The sequence below is a fragment of the Paroedura picta genome, chromosome 10 (assembly GCF_049243985.1).
Source record: "Paroedura picta isolate Pp20150507F chromosome 10, Ppicta_v3.0, whole genome shotgun sequence".
NCBI lineage: Eukaryota > Metazoa > Chordata > Lepidosauria > Squamata > Gekkonidae > Paroedura > Paroedura picta.
Window position 1 is genome coordinate 57,753,924 of NC_135378.1, and position 27,340 is coordinate 57,781,263.

The window sequence follows — 27,340 nt, forward strand, 5'->3', positions numbered from 1 at the left end:
ATACAACAACATAAAAACAATATATTGGTCAAGAAAAAGGAATAACTGAGAGAATGCCAAACGAACAAACAAAAAGACTTCAGGGTTTGGTAGTTCCAATCCTACCTAGACGGTAGGATTCAGAAGGTTGTGCTGGAAAACTGCTGCACAACCCCTTTCTCTTTGGATAAGGTCATCTAGAGAGTTAGACTGGGTTGTCACAAATAGTAAAGAACTGGTCACTTATCTAGATAGTAATCACATGATTAAGACAAGAAATTTAGAGTAAGGTAAGACTACTGTGGTAAGAAAATCTGATCTCTTGGGATGATAGTTTTAGACAATTAGATGAGAATTCTTCCTCTCCTTCTCCCTGTGTGTGTACATGAGATTAAAGTTTATCAGATAATCCCTAAAATCAAGACAATAATCTGAAATGCTTTAATATGTTATTTACTATATTATGATAGTATGATTAAGAAAAGTTAGAAACTTTAATAATTTTAGAACTTGTTTTTACAGTAATGATAGGGTTAATTATCACATGCCTATATTTTCTACGGTTTTGTTTAGTAAACTTTTCTTTTTTTTTCAATAGAAGATAAAACTTCTGAAAGTTCTTGGTCTGTTTTGCTACTTTAGTTCTAACAGACAAACAAACCTATCCAAGGCTATATTGTAAAATCAGTGTTACAAGATTTTTATACAAAGAGACCAATCAAAATGGTTTCTAGATAATTTGCCATTTTCCATTTCCTTTCCTCAGTGGTTGTGTCTTCATGTTATAGTGGTATTCCTAACAGTAACACTTGTCAATGTGGAAAACAATTTAAACAATATTGAACGGTCCTTGTTTTGTGTTGCTAATTTAGTTCAACAAAAATAATACACACCTAACTCCCCCCCCCCCCCAATTCTCTGTCCTGGTGAACTTGTTCAGCTTGTGAATAAATAGTATTGTACCTGGGTAGGAATTTGGATCACATTCTGTGATCATTAAAAGGGGGGTAGAGATCTTTATTCAACGAACATATACCTCTGTTAACTAGAACCAGAGCATCAGGAATAGCTATCAGAACAGAAAGAACAGTGACACATATACTGCAAAAACCTGAGAAACTAATTAAAAACAGAGACAAACTAAGTTCTGCAAGTCTTCAGTTTTACCTTAACATTCCTTTCAGAGGAAGGCTGGAGATTTGAAAAGGAGGATGGTTGATGCAAGCTCCCCTCAGTTTCTGTCCTTTTCTCCATTCCTCGCTTGCAAACCAAGCAGAATGTGCTAAGCATTTTGACTCTTTTCCTTCTAGCTGAGAGGAGTATTATTTAACCTATCCTGTAATGGGTTGAGATCCATTAGTTCCCACCACTCTACTTTACCCAGTCAAAACAAGTTGCAAGTCCTTGATCCCAATTTAGGATATTAATCTTGCCTCTCATTGGCAAGTGGACAAATAGTTGTTCCCGTAAATGGGAGGGCATCTCTTCTTTGCCTATAACTGGATTCTATGGCTTGGTTCTCATATGAGTGTGTTTTCTGGGGAACAGGGGGGGATGTCAGATTTAGGATCTCCTGTATCCCCTTATGACAACAGTTACAAATGTTAAAGGAGTAGAAACACACTGCATTACATCATAGAGAAAATACTGTAGTTCTAAAGTAGATGTTAGTATTTTCTGAGACATCCTTGTGGTGAGGATGGGATATATTCCCTCTGTTCAAATCCTCTAAAGATTATGGCCTGCTCCATCACCTTTGTCTACCTGAGCAGGGTCTCTTGAAGCTGCCCTTCTGCAGAAAAGGTGATCTGTTACCACTTCTGCTCAGTCCTTGGCTATACCTGTTGGAACAACTTTACAGAGGAAGTTAGCAGAGCCCCTGCATGCCTCTCTTTCCACAACCTATGTAGGACAAATCTTTTGTGTAAACAAAACTACTGTGATATTGCCATCGATTCCTTTTAAATATTTTTAACGTATCAATTTTAAATACTTTTATTATTAGCCTCTGGTTTTATTCTTTTTTAAGAATTATCCACCTTGTGAATGATATATGAACTAAATGTGAATGATAAATGCTGCAAGTAAGCAAGAGCAAAGATTAATGTTTTGAGGATGGAAGATTCTGGAAATTGAAGAGGATTCCTGTCATTTTTAAAACAGTTTTTACCTTTTAATTGTCTATAAATAAATAATTGACAACTTTTTAATCAGGGTGAATAATGTGGCTAATAATACTGCCACATGCTAACATTTTTTAAATTCAGACAATATAGCAATTGGAACTTCTATACATTTGATTTGAGGGTCATTAAGTCAGCTTGTTTGGTATCCAGTCTGGCAAAATAAAGTGGTTTGTGGGGTTGCTGAAAGCGTTTGTGAAAAAGAGGCAGATTTGAGCAATGATAATACAACAGCAGCAGTTTGGTTTGATACAGCATGTCAGATGCTACCAACAGATTGGGGAGAAAATCCATATATGATAAAGGTCTATTGAATTAGCCTGATAGAGATAATTATAAATCTGTAGCAAAGAAAAATGGTTTGAGCGCCTTGCCCTAATCCTTGATTTAAATGTGATGAAATGAAGGGCATTCAGTGAAGTACTTCAGCACCCACACCATTAGTTGCTTTTGTTAGCATGCAACCAGAACTATAGGAATAAGTCCTCTTCATGTATCTTAAAATAATGTTGCTTGTGCATCAGTGGATTAGCAGTATACATATAGATGAGTCCAGTAGCACCTTAGAGAACAACAGGAACTATACATATACAGGTGGGAACCCACAATAAATCCATGAGGAAATCCCCCTACCCCACCGCCTGAAGAAGAAGAGGATGGCATCCATATGACCGCCCTCTTGACCTTTTCCACTTGTGCAGAATCGGCCTCTCTCTCTCTTTTTATGCATTTTGTTCTTCATTTAAGTTTTGGAACTGTTCGATCCCTGTCCTCATTTCCTTCCATATTTTAGATTTTTCCTGCAAACTATATTTTAGATTTCTCTCCATCCTATCTCAAAAAAGCCTTATTTTGTAGGCTTTTTGATCAGTATTCTAGGCCACTATTCAAAACTGGATATATGATAAATGAATTATATGCATTGCATGTGTAACTCCTCCACCAACGATGAAACAGAAGCAGATGTATTATGGCTGTCAGCAACAAGAATGGAACAGTGGAAGTTATTCACAATAGCAGCATATGGATACAGAGTAAAGTGAAAAGGGCATATTTATCCATCCTTGTACAGTACTTTCACATCATGAGAAGTAAGTGGCAAGGGAAATGATCATTTTTAGTGGCAACAAAAGGCTGAGAATCAGAGAAAGGAGAACAGAAATTAGTCTCAGGAATGTGTAGATGCCAATTAATCCAGCCATAGAAAATCAAACTGTAAGTAGGAGTTTAAATACAGTGAAGTAGAAATGACTTAATTATCAAATCCCTTCTGCATGCCTGGTCCTGAAAAACCAACACCAGTTTGATGTCCAGGTAGGATCTGTATTTCAATACACTCTTGCTGTAATTTCTAGGCATTCAAGCTAGTGAACCATTAAAACTGAAAAGAGTCTACTGAGCTGAAGAAATTGTGTCCGATGCACAAACTAAAGACAGTCCAATTCTACCTCAAGCAGTGGCTCTTTATTTTTCTGAATTCTGTTCCTTCTATTTTGTGTGATTAGTCACAAATGGATTCTTGTGCAGCCTCCTCTGTGGTGTTGCCCTTCTCTTCTGTGCATGGATGGGTCACAGTGTTGTACAATAAATGCTACTTGCTTGTTTTTCAAAGTATTCATTCCTCGGAATTAAGGACTTTGTTGGAATTGAAATGCCACACGCAGTGCTATTCCCCGGTTCATATAAATGTTCCAGGCACTTCAGAATGGTTTATTTCATGAGCCTTGGAATGTATTTAGCTGCTGCAAATTACCATCTGATGGGCAATCTACTACTGTTCTTGCTTGCCTGTGTCACCTGTCCCTGTGGCATTGCTTTCCATGTGAATGCTGCACTTCAAATTAAGGAGTGGGTGTGAGTAACTTGGTGGGTGATAATAGAGGTCATGGCATTCAGTGGGATTGCATTCTTTCATTGCCCCCCTTTAAAAATCCTCATTCAGCTTCTGTTTTTTTTCCCTCTCTCCCACTGCTTGTTTCCTGCAACCTTGGTGGTCTGATGAGTACCAAATAGCAGATGTTGTTCCCTTGATATTGCACACCGAGTTACAAAGTCTGGAACGCATATCCTTGCATGTGGCATGCCATTCCTCTGCTTTTTGGCTGCCATTAATTTGCTTAGCCTTCTGTTCTTCTGGACACACAGAATTTACAATTTCACAATTGTATAAAGAGCACCAGTGTTCTTGTGGGTGTATTTTTAGCAACAGACATTATAAGGAAATCTACCATAAACTCATGTGATCTTTTACAAGAATTATTTAGCCATGCATATAAACATAGATCCTGAGATCCACGTTCCTGCTTTATTTGACCACATCCTGAAAATGCTATGTAAAGAGGAACTACAATACGTGAGGTAAAGAAGAATGAAGTATTTGCTCCTTAGAGTGACTGGGGACCCACAGAGACCTACACAGTGTTCTAGCAGCCTAAAAGAGAATGCCTTGATTATTTAGATAGTTCATGTATATATTTCATTCTAAATGTATTGACATGGCTTCACAAACAGCACATTCTATAAAGACAGCATGAAAACCATAAACTTTCTCCTGCCCCAGACATTTCATTTGACGGCTGTACTAAACTGTGATTTTTCTCCTGAATCAAGTAACAAATAGGAAGGTGCATCCAGAGTCATCTAGTCCTGCTCCCTGCACAGTGTAAGAACTCACAATAACCTACCCACCCACAGTGACCCCAATTTCATGCCCAACAAAAATCTCCAGAATCCAGACTAGCCTGGAGGAAATTCATCTACCACTCCAGAGTGGTGACTAGCAATTCCATGGGTATGCAAGGAACGACCACAAGAGGCAAACACTGGCACATCCCTTCCTGCCCACCCACTCACTTGTTCCAGTTCTGTACTATACAACAAGTTGAGTGGCATGGAACATTGTTCCTGTGTGCCACTCATCTGCTTTTTTAAAAACCTCTACTTTGTGCTGCCCATGGGGAGCAGCAAGTGGTAGTTTAAATGGCTTCCACCCATGCCACTCAATTGTTTTTTTAAAAAACCCTGCTTTCTGTTGCTCATGGGGAGCAGTAAGCAGTTTAAATGGCTTCCAGCCATGCCACTCAGTTGTTGTTTTATTTAAACACTGCTCTCTGCTGCCCATGAACAGTGGGACAACTGAAGGCTATTTATTTATTTACATTATTTATTATTAAATCCATGGATTCAGTAAGATGTGGACACTGAGCTCCAACAGCCAAACTGGAGCCAGAAATACTGAACACAGATAACCAGAACTCGGGAACTTATAGACACAGGCACAACTATGTGATTGGCCATTACGGAGACCCATAACTGGACTTTAAGTCTGCTCAGTGATTGGCTACTAGCTGGGAACCAGAAAATCCCAGACAAAGCTTTGGAATCTCAATTTCTGCTTCTGAGCTTCTGGTCTCCAACTGTCACAGACACAATACCTATAACATGTACAATCATGCCATCACAATTTATTGCCACAAGCTACTATTGTCTTTGAATTCTTAACTTTCATTTGTTTTAAAAATGTAACTATTTAGCTCTTATTGAGTTCAAAGGTAAAAGTGGACGTAGTTTTGTCCAGATGGCCTACAGTATAATGGGGTGGGAGATCTTCAAGCAGCAGTCAGGAACCAAGTGTTCAACAGATCATGTGAATACTCTGTGCCACTGCAAATGCCTCTACATTCCCAGCTGCACTGAGAGCAACATGGAAAATCCTGCCTTTAGGATGCAGCCTGAGATTCAGGGTGGAGTGTTAAATCCAGGCTCCACATTTCTAGTCCAGCACTACAGCCACCACACCAAAAAGGAGGTGAAATAAAGGGAGCAAGAGACATTCTTCCATGTTATAATTTACAAAATTGCAGCCAACAATGGCAACTCATTAACACCGCTTTTAATTTGAGCACAGCACCGGAGATTCCATAGGGGTTCAAAGCAGGTACAGCTCCTGAGTCCTTGCCATTTTGTTTGTCACTATATGACTGCTTCTTTAGGTCAAGGAAACAAAGCTTCCCTAATCACGTAAACCACTGTGATTCCCTGTTGTTCACCGAGTTCTGCAGTGCAGAAGAAAGAGCATTTCACAATACTTGCCTTTTATTTTGTCCCATTTTTCTTGCTTATGGGAAATAAATAATACTTTTTAAAAAATAGGTTTCAAACCATGCTGTATCTAAGTCCCAAAGAAGAAAAAAAGTTCATGCTTTAGGAGGAAAAAAGAACCTGTTTCTACCCCAAGAGAAACACTCATCAGTAAGTGGTACCTTTCTTTCTATCTCCTCAGCGCGATTGCAAAACTGATGAGCTGGGCAAAAGGCCAAGAAAAACAATTATTTTGTTTCTCTTCCCCTAAAAAGGATTTAATACAGAAGCAGTCAGTGTTAGTGGGTGGAATTTTATACAGCATCAGCAGAAGATGCTGGCAGCAGATTTCCCCTCACCTCTTCTTATTTGCCTGTGAGCTTCAAAAAAGGTAATTTAAATGGCTGCAGAACCCACACAGATCCAAACTCGCACAGCACAGGTAGCTGTACTGAGGAGGGGAAAGCAGACAAAATGGCCCCTCCATTCTGCCAATAGGTCTTCCATTGGTACCAGGAGCTATTTGTATGATTCACAAAGGGGTGATTCTTGCAGTTTTATTTATTACTTTATTTATGTTTCAATTTATATCCCGCTGCTCTCAGCAAGCTGGCTCACGGCAGGTCACACTAAAAAACCCTAATAAAACATACAATATAGTCCCATTAAAATACCCATTAAAAACCCCTATGGCAGCAACAATTCCAAATCCCATAGAGCTAGCATTTCTTGTAGATCCTTGCCATAGCTGCCCATGCTCCATCTATGTGGGTTTCTCAACCCATGATAGCACTTGAATACAAACAAGACAGCTGCCTTATGCTGCATCCAACATGTTATATCATAGTCATTATATTTTCAGGTGGTGAATAGTCATGTTGGTCTGAAGCAGAAAAACAAGATTCAAGTCCAGGATCACTTTAAATGGCAACAAGATGTCCCAAGCTATAGAGCTTGAGAGTCAAAGCTCCCTTCACCCTGATTGGCAACTGGCTGTCCAGTGTCTCAGATATAGAAGCATGAATCATAGAGTTAGAAGGGACTTCCAGGGTCATCTAGTCTACTCCCCTGCAGAGTACTAGTCCTATTCAATTAGGCTTTATTTAGAATTCCTTCACTGATCCTACTTCCTGATTATGTGTTTCATTTAATTGTTCCTAAATGTTTTTAAAGTGACTTTAAATGATATTGATTGATTGCCATTCTGGGACCCTATGCTGGGTGGAAAGGTAACATAAAAAGGTATTCAATAAAAATAACAAAATAAATTGTAAAAGATCAGGCTGGATTGAAGCAACCTGCATATGAATACTGTCGGCATCTATTTAAAAAATAATACATCTCTTCCCCCAAATAAATGAGATGTATTTGGAATTTCTCCCCAGTCTCTCTGTCTATGTGTACTGCACAAAATAATGTTTTCCAGATAGTTTCATTACCGCTCTGATAATCACACTGCTGCATTTGTTTCATTAATCAATAGCAGGACTTTAGAAAGACAGTAACAACTGTAGAAAGTCAGTGATGTGAAGCATGAAGTCTTATCAAACTGAGTTCAGGCCACTAAAGCATGTGATGCAGATGGGCATTCTTCTCTCACAAATATGATTTTTAGATTACTCAAAGGTGCCATTTTAGTACTGATTTGAATACTCTTGGCTAACCCATAAAGGACTGTGCATGTGAAAGCTGATGTCTTTACTCCACAAAGCACAACTAAGCTCAGCTATCTGGAAACATGGACTCTAATATGCTTGCTGTTTTTCAAATAATGATTCAATAATATCATTTTACAGGACAGATTTATAATAATCCCAGCGTAGATTGTCCACTCCATGGATCAATGTAACATCATGCACATATAAGCCTCCCACCTACAGTCACAACTCCTCACAATTATGCAACTCATATAATTCAGGTTACGGAATTGTATTCACAAGAAAACTTCGCCACAAGGAAGGGATTCTGTGCACTACTTTTTGGGTGTTTTCATTGTCTGGGAGCTTTTATATATTGAATGATGTCTTTAAAAATGGCAGACTTGCATTCCTTAAGTAGCAATTTATTGAAAACCTCCTTTGAAATGAAAGATAATTTCAAAATAAGTGTGGTGTTTCAGACCTAGATCTCCCAGATCCTGGTCTTAGGCTATAACCACTACATATAATCATTACACTGCACTGGCTTTCATAGGGTGACTGTTTTTGAACAGTATTTGTTTGTTTGTTTATTTGTTTTTGTTTATTTGTTTATTTTTTCAAGTTATATACCGCCGCATTTCCTTGGAACATGCGGTGGTTCACAGAATAAAACATTAAAATACAATAAAAGCCCATAAAACCCCAATTTACAATAAAACAAGCAAGTGGTCAAAAACACCAATAATCTACTCCATCCCACCTCATTCAGACGACTCAGACGGAGGCCGAGTCTTCTTCCACTAGGAGTGAGCAGGTGCAGGTATAACAGACTCTAGTAGACTTTGATAGACTTTGGGAAGGAGTCCTTGATGGAAACACCAGGGGTCTAGCCTGGCCTCAACCAAACGCCTGGTGGAAGAGCTCCATCTTGCAAGGCCTGTGGTAAGCTGACTGTTCCGACAGAGTCCTCAGCTCTTCCGGGAGCTCATTCCACCAGGTTGGGGCCAGGACCGAAAAGGCCCTGGCCCAGGTCGAGGTTAGGCGAACATCCTGGGGGTCTGGGATAACCAGTAAATTCATACCCACAGAGCAAAGGGCCATGCGGGGATCATAAGTAACCAAGTGGTCCCACAGGTAAGTAGGACCCAAGCCGTGCATGGCCTTAAAGGTTAATACCAAAACCTTGAACTTGACCCGGAAACAGACTGGTAACCAGTGCAGATGGCGAAGCACGAGCTGAATATGGGCCATCTGTCTTTTACTTACAAAAACCAAGGCTTGAAGGTTGATTATACTGTTATGATTGCCTAGCACTGACTACTGAGGACAGTTTTTTTGCTGCTGCTGTTTTGTGTTGATTTTTCTGCAAACCTGGTTTCAGATTTTTAGACAGATCTGTCTTGTCTCTTCAGTTTCTAAGTTAAAAATGGTCATGTTGAGACTTAGAAAAATTGACAAAAAGGGACCCTGAAAGAATTTGCAGAGGACAGCCATTCAATTTGCCCTGCCATTACCTTCCCCTGCCACCATTCCTTCTTTTTGTTGCTTTTTCTTTTACTTTCCTTTTCAGCAATGGCTGTTGTCATGTCCGCCCCCCCCCCCCGCACATGTCAGTACTGTCATGCCACTCTGTGTTTCTAGTGTTTTTCCACATTTCCGCCATGGCTTTTTTCATTAATTTACCCACCAATTCCCAGCATTGTCATTCCTTCTTCTTTTTCTGTCTCTCACCCACTCCTTCAGCCATGGCTACGTTAATCTCCCACACTAGTGTTATTACTTCTCTGTTTGTCTGTCTGTTCTATTTTACTTGACAGCATGTCCATCCTCCCCTACCCTGTCATTCCATTTTTCCTGTTTCCCCCATCTGCCTGCCTCCATTTCATTTGGAAGGGGCTCCTCGCCTGCTTACTTCCCCTACCAGTTCTCAGAAGGGCTACTATCTTTTGGGGTTTTCCTGCTGCCCTGAAACCACTTCAGCTCTTGCAACTAATGGTGCACACTACCTCTTCATCCAGCCTGCTTTGATGCCACCACCTTCTCTGGGATTCCTCCAGCCCTGCTTATCTTTACTGCAGCTGGTGGGCACTCCTCTGCCCTACTGCTTCTACTTTGCCATTCTCAAGGCCTCTCCCAGCCCTTGCCTCTCTGTCCTTGGAGGCTGCTACACTACAGCTGTCTCATCTTCATCAGCTGCCTTCTTTTAGCCTAATCTTCCTCCCACCATCTCCTCCAGTCTTAGTCAGGTTGGAAGGTGCTTTTCATCTCCCTTCCTCCTCACAGTATAACAAGAAGAAAAGGAGATAGGATCATCAGTTTTCCCACCTCCCTCTTTCATGGCCCCACAACTATGAAAAAATGGAATTGTCTGGAAAATAGGTTGCATTGCCCTCTTCCCCCCCCCCCCCCAGATCAGTGGTCTTGGGCTCCTTCTTGCAGCCCCTTTAAACTGGATTGTATCTTTTTTTTTTAATCTCATGCTCTGTGGAACATGCAGTAACTTGTGCAGTGTTTAAAGGAGGAAATTCTATAATAGCAAAAGGAAGAGCAGAATGTGTGCATGTCAATAATATTCTATGACAATAATGATAGCAGTCAGACCCCTCCTTGCTTTGAGGGGCAGTTTGGCTGCAAACACCCTTTATCAGTATTGCCCTGCAACTGCATCCCTGTTCTGGAAATGTACATTGTTTATCAGTTTCTCCAGGAAAGGGAAAAATATTCTTCAGCCAAATTCTATGCCTTCCAATTGTTACCTGGATTTCTTAGAAGACATCATTATGGACAGTCAGGGGTATTCAACCGCTGTCTTTTCTCTCCCCTCTATAAAAAACAATGTCCATTTTCAGAGCAATGGTACCTAAGAATGTTACAATCCTTATCATTCCTTCAGTCCTTCCCCCATACCTACAAAACTCCATTAGTCCTGATTAACATACCTATCACATTTTGTTTCCTCTAATCCCAGGGTTGTCAAGATACCATTTACATTTTGTACCTTATTCCACTGATGTAACCATGTATTTGTTTCTTTTTCTGGAAAACTTGCTCAGGGTCCGACCCAGGGCCACTAAGAATTATCTCTGTCCTCAGAAACATATGGGACCAATGTTTTATTTATTTATTTTTCATTCATTCATTCATTCATTCATTCATTCATTCATTTAATTTATTCCCTGTCCCTCCCAGTACATTGGCTTAGGACACTTTCCACCATTGCTTATCAAACATAAATAATAAATATATTTTTTAAAACTTTAAAACCATCTTTAAAACAGTCATACCAGCTATATAGTCAAACTGTTTCATTTATGAGTGTTCAATTTTAGGAAGGGGGGATATCTATATAGAGAAAGCCCAAGCAGTGTTTAATCAGAGTTATTTTGCTGTTCATTAGCCCTAAGTAAATGCCTGGTGGAAGAATATAACCCATCCTCTAGTTTATTTATTATAATCATAGTCTCATGAAGTACATTGTTTTAGGGGGCCATAGAACCCAACCTTAGCCTCAAGATACAAATCTGGCAATTTAAGGCACATGCTACAGTCTTTGTGTGTGTGTTATCATATCCAGTACAAACATCTGTGCATGCTTGTAAGCTTCATCTCTTCCAGAAACACTGGCCATTTCTCTGTGGACTTCCACAAGTTGTGAAGCTAGCTTTTTGTTTTGTTTCCCCACTTATACTCACCTATTGCACCATCTCAGTCTTTCCTTCTATGTGAATGCTTAGCTTAATTTGTGTACATGTATGCTAGTTTTATTTTTAATTCGTTTTTCAAGAAAAATAATTTCCATTTTATTTCAAACTTGTCTCTGTGCAAGTTTCTAAGTGAAGGACCCCAGTATACACAGATGGAGATCCTACTGTTACCTCCTCACAAGCTACATTCCCCAATCTAAATTATATTTTTAAGGTAACTTGCCATGAGGCAGCTTGTCTGATAGCAGCAGGTAATAAATCTAATAATAGTAATAATTTGGGTAACACTGAAGGATTTCAGATTTTGTATTTTAGGACCAAAATTTCAAGCCTATTTATTTAAACCATACAAGGTGTATACATAGACTAATAGTATATTAAAACAAAACTCATTTACTAGGATACTATAGATACAGGCAATTTGAATTAAGTCAGAGTAGAAAAGACAGTATTTTAAAAAAAGGCAGTTGACTTTGATATAAAAGTTGGAAAATGAGATTGCATATCTTTGATTACTGGTAAGACTAATCGTTCTAAGGAAACCTACTGAGTTCACACATCCCATTTTCCTGTCAATACATGCCCATTCTTACATAATCCATGATGAGATTCCAGCCCAAATGTGTGAAGAAAAATTACCCAGCATCCGATAATATTTGCATTTTATTTTTGCTAATGACCTCATTTTTCACTGCCATAGATTAGCTTCAGGACAGCCTCAGCCCTGTGATTCATCAGCCCAGGCCTGCTTTATCACACAGTTGTATTTAAGTGGGGAGGGGGAATCTTTGGTAACGCTTCATAGCTTAGTGACTTCAAGAGATCAGCATTCATCATTCTGTATCTTGCTGGGCAAGACTTCTCTGGTAAAACCTTGGGACTGAATTGATCTTCTAACTTTATTAAAGTATGTATATATATTGGTACACTGGTGTTATTGGTCGTGCTTGTCGTGCTGTCTGCTTTCAATTATAGGTCTGATTGTCAGTGTATACATACAGTACCTGTGAGCACAAACAATGTAGAAAGGACAACTAAAAATAATTTTGCAGAGCCATGAAAGTTCTGTCTTGGTTGTTTGAGAACTATTTCTTTTAAACTGTGATTGCATCTTCAGGACATTTTTATAGCCTTTTGTAATGGAAACATAGAAACCTTTATATATACATATATATAGAAATGCTAACAAAAATATTCTGCTTTTGAACGATAGTATTGTCCAGTTTGGTGTAGAGCCAGTTTGATGTAGTGGTCAGGAGTGCGGACTTCTAATCTGGCATGCCGGGTTCGATTCTGCACTCCCCCACATGCAACCAGCTGGGTGACCTTGGGCTCACCACAGTACTGATAAATCTGTTCTGACTGAGCAGAGATATCAGAGCTCTCTCAGCCTCACAGGGTGTCTGTTGTGGAGAGAGGAAAGGGAAGGCGACTGTAAGCCACTTTGAGCCTCCTTCAGGTAGAGAAAAGCAGCATATAAGAACAAACTCTTCTTCTTCTTCTTCTTCAATCAATTTTGCAATCAATCAAATGCTATTTTATACTTAATTTCCAATAATGATGGGACTCAAGCTATAAATACTCCTGTCTTTTCTCAAATGTGTTAGGGTGTCCTGTGATTACTCTTGGATAGCCAGTTTGGTGTAGTGGTTAGGAGTGCGGACTTCTAATCTGGCATGCCAGGTTCGATTCTGCGCTCCCCCACATGCAACCAGCTGGGTGACCTTGGGCTCGCCACGGCACTGATAAAACTGTTCGGACCGGGCAGTGATATCGGCGCTCTCTCAGCCTCACCCACCCCACAGGGTGTCTGTTGTGGGGAGAGGAATGGGAAGGCGACTGTAAGCTGCTTTGAGCCTCCTTCGGGTAGGGAAAATCAGGATATAAGAACCAACTCTTCTTCTTCTTCTTCTAGGTGGAAGAATGTATTTTGCATACACTTAGAAGAATGGTCATCTTGTTAACACTTGAGAAGTACTGAATCCTGGCAATAAAATCCTTTCTGGGACTAATTCTTATGAGCTGGCTTATATTGAACATAGCAGTATTTTGAAAGAGAAGCAGTGCAAATCATATACATCACTCAAAGTTCATAATTTCTTCAGCTGCACCTAGGATTCAAATAACAGAAACCAGAATTCCAAGGTAATGGAAAGATTCATTAGAGTGCATTATGACCTAAACCATTGTTGTATCAGTTTTGCAGCTGCAAGCTCAAATTATTGTGCAAGCCATTTGAAATCAGGAAAAGATGCCAACATTCATGTGCAAACTACTTGGGGAATGAAGAATTATCATGCAATGTGCATTTGAATGTGCATCAAATATATACCAAGTAGACTTCCAAATATTTATCATATTGAAAGCAATGAGTATACAGACAGCATCTACATTTGAATGTATTCTTTCCATTGAAAGCAGAGCAGTAGGTAAACAAAATATGCATTTGTAGGTTCATCTGATTAACACTGATGGGACACATTGGTGAAGTTCTAAAAAAATGATACCAGAGACACTTCAGAATTAATACAGGTATTTAAGAAAAATCCATGAAAATAACCAATAAGTTTTATGTGCCTCAAAGGCAATATTTAAAAATTACATCATTGAACTTCTATGTATACTTTGGATTAAGTTCAAGAGTGTAATACTGTGTACAGTTTCTGACTTCCAACTAACCATTTTCCTAGGAAGACATCCACATGCTAAATGTTTTAATTTGAAATGACTTTTGTTTATAAATTGATGATCTCTTTTCTCTGTTACTCTAAACAAGTATGTCAGATCTGATGGATACCAGAACTTCCTTATCACTTCTTGGTGGTGTTCAGAAAAATACCAAGAAGTGTGGAAATGAAGAATTTAGGAGTTTTCTGGAAGAAGGGAGCACTCAGAATGGAAGAATTTTAAGAAAAAAACCCAGAACAAAGTTAATGGTTTGCAAAGAATCAGAACTTCTTGAATTATCTCAGTTTAAAGGGAACCCAGGCTGCTACTATAAGAGTCACAGCCAAGTAAGTTTAAATACATTTTTCAGCAGATGGAGTATTTAGCTTTGAAAATGTCCTTTTGTATAACTTGGTTAAAGAATTATGTTCCCCAAAAACTCCCCTTTCAGAGCTTGTAAATTTTAAATCTCCCTATTAATCTCAATCAATATGGATTTATAACAAAAAGATAAACTGTAATTATAAAGTGGGTTAGTGTGATTGAATCAATTCACAGGCCGATGCCTGAGGTTCCTGCTGCATTATCAAAATGGAGTGCCTGACTCTTGAATTTTCAGGAGCTGTGAAAGGTGTCTCAGAAGGACAACAAAGGAATTGGAAAGTAGGGTGTTTGCTACAACTGAAAGGAATGCAAATGCCATCTCCTATTCATTTGATTTGCAGCAATCTGTCACCTTTTCATTTCAGTCTCACACAAAAACCAGGGGATAATATGGGAAATAGTAATGGTAAAATGGACAGAATCTGACCATTAAAATGTTTACCATTCCAGAATGGTGCCTGCAGATGTTACAAAATTGAAACTGGAAAGGTGTTAGAATTGCTGCCGGTTTCTATTCATTTGAATGGCAGAAACCCAGAACTCGGCTTTATGGTTTCATGTAGAGGGTCAATCCATTATCTCTCTCTCTCTCTCTCTCTCTCTCTCTCTCCCTTCCCCCAGGATCAAACAGCATTTTTGTGAGGATTATATCCCTGTGGTATAGTGAACTGTAACCCATTCAAAGAGGGCTGAATACTGAATTTATTGTAGAATCCAACTACTAGGTTTGTTACAAATACTGAGCTGATCTAAAACTGGACTTTAATAAATTTTCAGAGTTCATTACATGAGCATTTCCCAACATGTTGGTAAATAAACAATCTCACAGCCACACAAGTTACCCTCAAACTTGTAGCACTGGGCACTGGGCTTGTTGAATTTAATTGTATTAGGGGTCTCGATGGGGTTGTAATGGGTTTTTATAGGGAACAATGCTGTTACCCGTCATGAGCTGCTTGTGGGAGTGGTGGGCTAGAAATTAAAGAATAACAATTTAAAAATTGTCAGGATGGTCTTTAACTGCAGCAGCATAAACTAGCATGCATTTGGTGGTATGTCAACGACCAGCACCATCTTATTTTACTTTTTTTCCCCATGTGGACTAGAACCTGCTCAGCATTTTTAGAAATTTGATATCTAGTTTTTTTTTTAATATCCTTTGGATTAAAATGACATAAAATGGTTTAAAAGATACAAATCAGCAGAGCCAAAAATTAAAATGGGCACAACTGCAACATACATAAGTCTCATTTGCACAGATAGATGTCCTTAGCATGTACTGCCTGCACCATGTGCTATATAGTGGGATCTGTGCTGCATGGGTATTTGTGAAAACAATAACACAACATGAGTGAGTCTTGTCAGTCTTTGTCCATATTGGCAGGAAGTGGAAGACGTGTATGAGCATTCTTCTTCTCACATATCCAGGCCACACACAAACGTCTCCCATATGGTGTTAATGTTTTCCAGGCAGCACTTCCTTAAGAAACAAACATGAAGCTAAAAGAAGTGATATATGGAGTTTTGTCTCTAGTTTTAGGTGCAGTTTTACTTCTCGGGCTGTGAAAGAGTAAGAATTGTAATTGATGTTCAATTAGCTAAGTTAAAAGACCAAGAATACAATTATAATATGCAGTCCTTTTGATTAGTAATGTAAAAGTCCTCCTACCACTTATTTTTTGCCCTTGCCAAGGACACAAACTTATTGCATTAGACTCTTAAAAGAAAAATAAATAAATAAATTATTTTACATATCCCCAGCAAAGGGAGGACTGCAAAACTACATCTGAATTATTTTCTTTAAAGATGTCAGCATACACACTGCTAACTTAAAGACAAGGACTTCTTTATTCATCAAGGTTACTGCAATTATGCCTATAATCAAAGAGGAAGGCGCACAACAGAGCAGTGCTGAATTATCATCACTTCAGTCTTGATAAGGAACATAAATATCTTCTTATTGCTATATCACTTTACATATTTTAAGTCTGGGTTGCAAAAAAAGTGGCATTGGGAGTATCAGTGAAAGCTGCTACTTAAATGCCAATATTCAGTATTTTATGAAGGGTGCAATCCAGCATGCTTTATGCATTAAGAATAGGGTGCAGTATGACTGAATGACAAGGTAACTTTGCCTGATACCTTAGTGCAGAACCTCCCTACAAGAGCTGCATTGTGAACAGAATATTTATTTAAAGAGATGCTCTCCCAAGTCTCATGCTGAAGCTGAGACACAACTGATTCCTCCCTAGAGTCCCATTTTATCTTGGCTGTAGCTGACATAGTCTGACCATTTCCTGTAGCCACCAGCAAAGCAAGATTATGAGAATGGATTCTTAATTTTGAACTCATAAACATATCACTTGTCCTGCTGACAGTGTGTTTGGCCTCCCACTGGGGATGGGATCACAGGGACAAAGAAGATCAAGTCCCATAGTAACACTATGTGCAATAGAATGTGGTGCAGCTACCAACGCTGCTCCTTACCAAGAGCTGTGACACAAACACTCCTGGGGCTCCCTAAAATCCTAGGCCCCTATGCAGCCAGCTGCACATTGAGTCTCAGTCTTGAATCTCCAGCAGGTCTATCTGTAATTAAGGTGCATCTCTAGATGACTCAACCATCTTCCTCTGGGAAAGTTATCCCATGCCAATCAAGGCTTTTTCTGCAACTCTCACAAACCCAGGCCATGATGAATGACCATTGTTTGCAGGACAGTAACCTACCTCTTGATCTTAGTCAGAAGCTTCCTTTACAAAATACAGACCTGTCGGCTAGCACTATCCAGCCATTCTTCAGTCTGGCTATTTCATCATCTACCTTATTAACATCTACCTTATTAACATTCCCCATGTAAGCCTTGAATTGTTGATTGCTTACTCCTCAGTTTGCATGCTTCCCTTTAATATATTTACTTCATTTATATCTCACCCTTCTCCCCAGCTTGCATTGCTCAAAGCAGCTTGCATTGCTCTTCTCCCTTCTATGTTATCTTCACAACAACCCTGTGAATTAGGGAAGCTTTGCATGTGTGACTATTATTTTATTTACCATATGGCAAGTGTATAGGTCCTGTGATTGTGGAGCTGTCTGGCAGCTAGGCAAGAGGCCTCCATAGGTGGTTTGCCATTGTCTGCCTCCATGACCCTTGTGGAGGTCCCTCATCCAAATACTCGCCAAAGCTGATGCTTCTTAGCTTCTGAGATCTGAAAAGATCAGGCATGTGTGACTGATCCGAGATAACTCAGCAAGCTTCTATGATATGAGTGGGGATTTGAACCTGGATATTCCTGAGCCTCGTCTAACATTCTGATATCACACCGACTCATGCGATTTGTTGCTATTAGTACAGTCCCCAATCTCAGTGTGCATTAATGTATTGGTTTATATCTCCTTCTGTGCTATTTTCCCCCTGGGTTCATATATCTGGCAAATATCAATTCTCTCCCTATTCCTACCCCACTTCTGCCTTTAATATGCAAGGACCTAAATCCCTTGCCTTTGGGTTAGAGGATATACATGTAAAGGCTATACGGTTCACAGGACCCTTGGTAACAGGTCCTCTAACACCTCTGTAGTTGCCCTGGAAACAGAAGTGACTGAAACAGGTAGTTAGAAGCTCTGGCCCCTCTGGTAACGCAATGTCAGTATGATTTCTGATGCTCCAAGACCCAGAAGTTGCAAGAGAGGATACAATAGCTGTAGTGCTGGCTGGTGGGCAAGAATGCTTTCATAAATAAGAAATTAAGGAATTGTTCTAGTTGTTTTGCTGCAGTCTGTTTCCCCTGAAATTAGCCTCAATGTGTGTTTCTAAACAGCAAATAGCCCTCGGGTGATTTATTCATCTGCATAGGCTAGTAAAAAAGGTTTAAAGGCCATTGCCAGCATTAGAAGGAAGGTTAACCCCATGAAGGATCCACCAAGGTTAGTTGCAGGTCATCAGGAGACATTCATAAGTTCAGCGGCTGCAATCCCATGGAGATTCCTTCAGTGTGTTTGTTCTGCCCTATTAACTGAGGACAGAACTATCTGGCAAGAAATAACAGAGCTGCAGAACAGAAGGCATCCCTGCTAAGCATCACTATGTAAATGGCTGTTAACCATTGGTGGCCTTTTGCTACCTTTGATGAAGACAAAAATGGTGATTAGCTAGCCCAGACAGCTCTTGAAAAGTACTACATTTGTATGTGCTCCTCTTTATTTTTATCTGAATGCAGTGCAGCCTGCTGTATACTGTGCCCAGATTTCAACAGAAAATGGTCCAACGGGTACCTGCTCGCAATACTAAAGAATTAAATGACTATAACTGATTAATGACTTGTGCCCCTTGCTCCATTGACTGATGCTATTTATTTTCATCTGTTATAGGAAAAAGAAATGAAAGCGAGCTTTTACTCCCCCCCCAAAAAAAAGTCCCACAAGCTATGAGTACACATGAATATGCTATGTAAGTTCATTGTGCTTGAATAATTTTCTAAAAAATCACTAATCATATCTTTCATGATGATTTGTAATATCACGGGCACGTTCTCAAGTCATCGAGCAGAAATGCAATCTGATCATACATTCTAGATTTTGGGCCAAAATTGAATGGGAATTAAACCTGCAGAAAGGTCACGTTGTTTTAACACTGAGGCTCATGTGAAAATACTGCATACCTCATAACTTGGGGGAATGAATTTTACTATTTCTTTGATCTGTGAGTATTCATGCTAGGATTTTTTAAATGAAACAAAAAATATAGCTGTTAGTGCTTTCACTACTGCTTGTGGTTCTCCCTCAAATCAAGGCCCTGCTGCTCCTATTCTGCCATGTCCTTTCCTGTAACAGAGGATGCGTGAAGCCTCAGACTGGAGAGGGGTTTTCACTCCTCCTCCCTTATGTACCCTCCATCCTCCCTGATCTGCCACAAATTCTCCTCCGACAGGCCATCTTTCCAATCTCCTTTCATAGCTGGCATCTCTGGCATCTCTCCTCAACCCTTTCACCAAAATGGGAAGTGCCCTGGAGCCTTGCCCAACTACAGCTACCTCTTGGGTCATTCTGTCTGCAGGGCTTGCTGATCTGACAGGCTCCACCCAGCTGCCAAACTTGATTACTAAACTCAGAGTCTATTTCTGGCATGTACTGACTAGACCAACATGGCTGCTGGCTACATATGGCTTCCGTCAGCTGAAGGAAATTGCAGCTGCAAGTACAAATCAGATCCTGTCATCTGATGTAAACATTTTGTTTGCACCAGTGAGCTGGGAGCTGATCAGTATATAAAAGAGAAACAAGATCCTTTATTGGAGGAATAATTTATATTTGATACACTTTACAATCATTTTTTTTCATATCGTGACCCCCCCCCCCTAGCAAGTTCTCTCAACTGCTGACTACAAAAGATTTTGTCTCCTTTATGCCGTACATAAATGGAGGCTTCTGAACTCTTGCTGACCTCTGTTCAATTCAGTCTGGGGAACAACAAATGACCGGAGCTTCATTGGTGGTACAGGGCTAAGATTTCTTGTTTCCCTTAGCTCAGGTAACATTCATCACCTTTCTTCTAACAAATTCTCGAAAGTCTGATTTCAAGAGCAGTGTAACATTGGCAGAATGTATGACTTATGTTACCCAGAATTGTGCTTTAAACCTATTAGAGATGACACTACCATCTCCTGTGTGATTGTGACAAACAAGAATGCTTTAACCTAACACAGGTGTTACAATCAGTAAATGGAAGGGTGAAGTAAGATCATGTGCACTGTTTTCATTCCAGACCTAGTTTGATTATGCACTGGGCTTTTGAGGCTCATTCAGCTCATTTTAAAATAATCAATCTGCATCTGATGACACTTTCAACTCTGATGTTGTTTCCTTTTCTTTCCCATCTGCAACAGTTGCCAATCAGGAGGTGTGTGCAGTGGGGGCAGGACTGAGGAGCAGCAATGAAGGGTTTAAAGGGGGTCACTGTGCAACCAAGCGATTTCTTTACTGCCCACCATGCAGGCTACCTGCTGCTTTCCTCCCTCCCACCCTGTTTTGTATGGCTTTGTTGTTGGGCTGTTAGTGTTACATGTGTTATTATGTCATAGCCATCGGTTTGTATGGGGGTGGATCATCTTGGGCACAACCTGTTGCTGCCTGTTATGGGGAGCTTCCTCAAGAAGCTGCACATGTATTAGGGGAGTGATTCCTCATGAGGGAGCCACCAATCTCACATGACTGGGTTGCTGGAATAGCGCCAATATAGGTTGATGCCCAAGCGGCTTCTCTACAGTTACCTTTCTGATGGTTAGGGGGAGCTACACTGGACAGTCACTCAGTCCCTACAGGCAGGTCTGATGATGGTTTCCTTTCCTCGTGGGGCTGTGGTCTGCTGGCTGCAGCATGGGAAGGGTGTTTGACAAGATCCGTCCCTCATTTTCTGCACTCATCTGATGTCAATAAAATTGAGGCCTGTACATGCCAAATTAAACATCTATGTAGTGTGATACTTTGGTGTTGCAATTATCCTCCTGCCAAGCAATCAAGATTAATGGCATTTGCGGATCCAAGACAGAAGCCAATTTAGGATCTGCTGCTGTCATAATCTTAATAAAATAGTGAGTGCAGAATGTTCCCTAGCTTTCCTGTTTCATTACCAATGTTGATTTCCCCATGCATACTACCCTTCTGCATATCATATCAAATGCCATCATGCCTATTATTGCCATTCACCTGCTGTTGTCATTTGCCTGCTAATACCATTTAGCATCTGAAACCACTCTAATTTCCAATATAGAAAACTCACATTCTAGTTGTATCTAAAGAAGTGAGAAATTATTCACAAAAATTCATATCCTGTAACAATTTCTTTTTAGTAAGGTGCTACTAGCCTATTGCTACAGCCAACTTAACATGGTTATCCATCTTGATCTGTTGTGTTGGAGTAGAAATTCCTCCAAATAGCAGAGGTGTGAATGAATGGCTGATCTGCCCCTACCTGAAGTTTCAGGTAACTTCAGTACTTGCCTAGTTCAATAACTAGGGTTGTCAATCATACCCAGAAACCCCAGGAACATTTAAGGGGCGCAGACTGGTGCATCTCCTTCACGACTATGCTCTGACATCACTTCCAGTGACATTCGAGAGTGACATCATGAGATGCTCTAGGATTTGCAAATTTTATATTGAAACTGGCTCTCCCTCCCTCCCCCCCATTACCTTCCACTAAAACAACAATTGATCTCCTAGCGTTTAGCATTTTAATCTCTGTGAAAAGTCCTTGTTGATTCTGACAACTAGATTGCTTTCATTTTAGTCTCTCTGCTTATTTATGAGTGTAAAAGCCCAGCTTGTCTCCGCTGCACCCATGAAATTCATGTTATCCTGTGGTCAAGGAATTGGCTTGCCAGGGCTCAGGGTATAGTGTACAAACAAATCAGGCTTTAATCTATTTTTTTTAAAAATAAGTGTTATTGTAGGGAATTAGAAAAATGATTTAAAAGCAATATTATTTAATATGGTATAGAATCCATGAAGCATGCAACATCCAAAATACTAGCTCACACCCTGACATGTAGCCACTCTTGAGTCAGACATTTCTACCTTCAGTTCCTTTATAAGAAAAAAAAATTCTAACATCCTTTCCTGTACATTCCTTAGTTGTTAAAATATATCAAATCCAAGCTGACATTGGTGCCCAAACCCACACTTTTTAAACCTCTTGGACTTGTACCATCAGGCAATTATACCCCATTCAATGGAATTTCCAGAGGGTGACTTCAACTTTTCACTCACTCCCCCCGCCCCAGATTCTCAAGTTTCTATCAATCACCAATCATCCAGGATAGCTAATTGTCCCTGAGAAATAACAGAGCAGCTCTTAGTCTGAAGTCAGTTGCAGACAGGCAGTCTCCCCAAGCAGGCAGAGGAAGGAGGGAGTCTTTCAAAATGCCCTGTCTGACATCTGTCTTTATTAATTTATATCTGGCTTTCACTTCTATATATGGGGTTCATAGTAACTAACAAAAATCATGCCCCGCAGAACAATTAAAGCAAATCGAATGATTAAATATACATATGAAACAGACATAGAACTCACTTTTCCTCCTACCAAACAACATAATGTTTCAATAACATACCTTTGCATTGTCTTTCTAAACAAGTCAGAGACACCCCCCCCCCCTAGGAAAAAGAATAGGAAAAAATATGGGTATATGAAAAAGTTCTGAATCTATCAATGTACTGGATAAGAAAGGTTTGTGTACCTCATCCTGGTTAATCAGTTATGGGAAGAATCCATATCAATGCATGATAGCAGATACGCTGGGATCATGTAGAAAATCTGAAGACCACGTAGTCAAGTGGAATGCAACCCCAACGTATTATCAAGAGCAATATTATAATAATTATAGCTTGCTTAAAACTTCAGTTAATTAAAAATAGGAGATACAAAGTACTAATTGTTTTAGCTACTGAAAATCCTTATTAAATGAGGGGGGGGTGGATTGTGGTTTGATAATCCTTTTCCCCCCACTCTACTTTATTATGTGAGTTTGATATGAGGTATTTATGTGGTGAATTTTGGGTTTACCCTAGCACGTATATATGTTGAACATGTGTAGCTTGATCCTAAATATACTCAGCTGGACTCATTCTGGGATACATGTTACCGATTGTTAGGATAGTAGCTAACCAGGCTGATCAGACATAATCAGTGTGCCATTCCAAATTAAACTTAACATTATGCATCACCTTTCAAATGTGACCCTCACCAACCAGCATCTCCTTTCTATATCCCCATTATCCTTTAGTGAAAGAAGATAGAATCATAGAATCATAGGGCTGGAAGGGGCTATCCAGGCCATCCAGTCCAGCCCCCTGTTCAAAGCATGATATGGCAACAAAAAATTAAACATTCCTTATCCCATTCCGTTCTGTTAGCTGCCACTAGCATAGGTCATGTAAGTGATGACTAACTTATTTTACATCAGGAATATATTTCAACCAAACAATGTGAGGGGGCAAATGTATAAAATAATATGTAGTATATATTTAATTGCAGCCGTGGTGCTAACTGTGGTGAACAGATGCCTGTGTAATATAACATCAGGGCTGTTAAAAATGGGATGGACGGCTTGAGGAGCCAGAAGGGCATGATTAAAGGACTGACACCAAAGCATTGTCATCCACAAAGTGTATCTGAGGAACATAGTATTTGGTAGGTTTCTTCTTCCCATCCTCTTCGTATCAGTAGAAATGAAAGAAAACAAGAGCTTGTGGTGATAAAATAGCAGTTGGCCGAATGTATACACGTTTTTTTTTTCCGTTTTGCAGTTCTTTTTTTATTAGATTAAAGAAATGGTCTTGTTGTTGTTCTAAAAACAATCCTCTTTCACTGCATGGCTCCAGTTAGGCAGAGTTATGAACAGAATTGTTCCCATGCCATAGATGTTCAAATGCTGTGATCTGGAACAGGATTGAAGGGTTTAAGGGGACTGAGGAAATACTCAATTTCCTCACAAACAGGTGCCCTCAGCAGGATAATCTCAAATCAATATAACGTTGTATTGTATTAAGAAAGATTATCTTAGAGCCACTGATATTATAAATGCAAATAAGAACATGAATGTCCCCCCCCCCTTGAATTGTACAATGGATTTGTTAGGCAAGGACCTCTCCACATTACTGTTCTGTTTCTTTTGATTTTTAAATGATTTACCACTGTATTATGTATTTTCTTTGCCCTCCCCCCTTGGTGATTTGTATAAATTATGATATACACCATAAATAGTTTTACATAGACAGTTTACATATTGCATTATTTGTTGGAGAAGGCAATGTGTGGTATACAAAGAAGACAAGAAAACCCTGAAAGGAGGAACAAGAAGACAAATAGACAGGACAGTGGGCTCAGCATCTTCTCTTCTGTGAAGTGTTATTCCTTGTCTGTCTTCAGATTGCCACTCACAGGGCAGTTGCTTCCTTCTTTTTGGGAGTTTCACTCTCTCTTTCAGACTGAGATGTAGTTATGAACCTATCTCTGTCACTCCTCTTTACTAATGTGCTTATATCCCTAAATAAACATTTATTTACACTTTAATCAGGTGTGCATCATTGCTGTGTTAATTACTCTACAACATCATGCAAACCTGTTTTAAAGATTTAGAATCCAACTTGACAAAATGGAGATCTCTGATTTCCCAACACCATTTAAATACAATGTTCAGACATGTGTGATCCCAGACTCTCTAAGCAGTTTAGCAATGCCGAGACTACTTCCAATTTTTGACATGTGTATGACACACATACACACATTAAAATGACAGCAGATGATGTATACAAAAAAAAAAACAAGTCACAGAACTGTTAATGTCAACATATAAAGGAGCATTTAAATTTGGGGATGGGGGACCTCCCTTTGAGCTTGTGGCAGAGGCCAACAGTACATCTGTTCCACCATTCTGGCTCAGTGTGGATTTAGGGGCATGTAGGAATATGTAGGGATTCTAAAACAAAGAACCAAACCTAAGAAGGTCTACATAGAAGTTACTTCTATTTTATTAACTGCAATTTAATCCCAAAACAGTGTTAGGGCTGTTGCTTAAATAAATCAGGTCTGATTCAAAGAAATGCAAAAGGCCATCCAGCATTGCACTTGTAGAGCCATCAGAGACTAATTTGGTGGAGAGAGACTGAATGCAGTCCTTTTCTAAACAGTCTACAGTATCAGTGGGCTTTCAGCTACTTGAAAACGGTCTGTATACATAGAAATCCAGCTGCTGAGACAGATTAGACACTAGGTGGCTACAGGCCCAACTAATGGCCATGAACACCATTTTAGAGAAGAATTTGGCTGTTTAAACATTCAGTTGATAACCCAATCCTGATCATAGCAGAGAAAGATTAGTTGATCTTAATGTGAGAAGTCTCTTGATGTTCCACAGGAGGTTTTAAAAAATCAATTTCCTGCAAAATAAACAAAAAAACAGTTTCTTTATGTTGCAGATAATCAAATTATTGAACCATACACTCTCACCAGAAATAAATTGCATAATATTTTAATAAATGATTTTCACTTTGTGATTAGAAATTATTTTCCTGCCAATGAAATGCAGCATGAAAACTTTGTAGTCTGCAGCCCTCAATACATATGCCTCATTTTTTAAATTTATTTTTAAAGCAACTATACTAAACATTGAAAATCTAAGATTAAAATGGGAATGTCAAAAGAGGTCACTTGCCAGATACAATTTTTTATTTTCTCGAAGTGCAGGAATACAGAAGTGAAAAGCCATTATTGTGGTTATGCTTGAACTTTGTCCATGTGGCACCACTTCAGCATTTGACTGGTATATAATCATGTTGAAATGAAGAAGGGAAAACTGAAATGATGTTGAGCTCTTGATCTGACCTCTTCACCTTCTTCCCTTGCCTCAAAGTGGGTTTCATTCTGTTATTATGGGCAATAATTGTGTATTCCAATCGGATCATGTTCCTAAATACAAGGACTATACGATCCAGATTGACCTGGACTCTTCTTAGATGACAACTCATATGTGGCAACAGCACGTTGTCAATCAATATTACAAAGCAGATGACTCAGCCCTCTCTCCAGTTCCATGTTTTTCCATGTGCAAGGAAATTCCAGCAGCCTCATTTTCTCTCATTCAAAGGTATGTTTGCAAATTGCCACAGACAGGTAGGGACTAGTTCCCTCCCCCCTGTTTACATTATTTTAGTGTCTTAAAACTCTTCACATCAGAGTCTATATCCTTTCACATTTGCCGCATGCTTTTGGAATTGAGATATATACACACACCATTTGCAGTAATGTCTTCCCATTGCTATGTAATATTCTTCAACATCACTTTCTGATCATAAAAAAACAAAAATCTATTTTAGGTATTTCTTGAAGTACTTGTTCTAATGGTTCTGGACTGCAGCCTAAGATCGTAATTTTTCACTGAGGTGGAAATCTATTCCTAGGATATTTGCTGCAGCTCAATTAGCCCTCACTTATTGAATGAGCATATTGGCAGATATTTAGTAGTAAGAAGTAGCTGAGAGTCCAAAAGAATATAAGAGTAGATTAGGAAATATTGGCAGTATATGAGTGTCATGGAACTTTAAAAGTAAATCAGATGAAGGAAATTATAGGTTTGTGCAGTTGAGAAAACTGAGCTATTGTAATATTGTACTAAGGTGTAAGTATTATACAAGGACACACGGTTTTCAAAAATGTAATCAATGATTTTGCAGCATTATGTTTCAAACTATGCACTTACAAGTGAATAAAAAGAAATGCATGTTACTAGGATCAATAATTATGCATGCACTCGGCTACTACCAATAAATTGTCTAAAGAACTGTTCACATTTTTAAACATCCTCCTCTTAATTCACGGTTATCCTAGACTGAAAGCAATCTCACAGCTGGTCAACATATCAACATTTTTGTCCAGAAGCTTCATACAGCTTGGTATAGTGGTTAAGAGTGGCAAGCCAGGTTGGTTTCCCCATTCCTCCAGACACAGCCAGTTGGGTGACCTTGGGCTAGTCACAGTCCTGACAGTCATAGTACCTTGTGCCATAAGGCATGAAGCTAACTAAATGTTGTGTTTGGTATGGGTTTCATATGAAGAACAGAAGAAGAGTTGGTTTTTATACCCTGCTTTTCACTACCCTAAGGAATCCCAAAGCAGCTAACAACCGCCTTCTCTTCCTCGCCCCACAC

General features: G+C 39.4%; 1 long non-coding RNA gene across 3 annotated transcripts in view; it reads left to right on the forward strand.

Moving 5' to 3' along the window:
* LOC143819787 (uncharacterized) overlaps window positions 1-27,340 on the forward strand; it is a 94,275-nt gene that overhangs the window by 10,286 nt on the left and 56,649 nt on the right. The gene's annotated exons all lie outside the window — the stretch shown is intronic.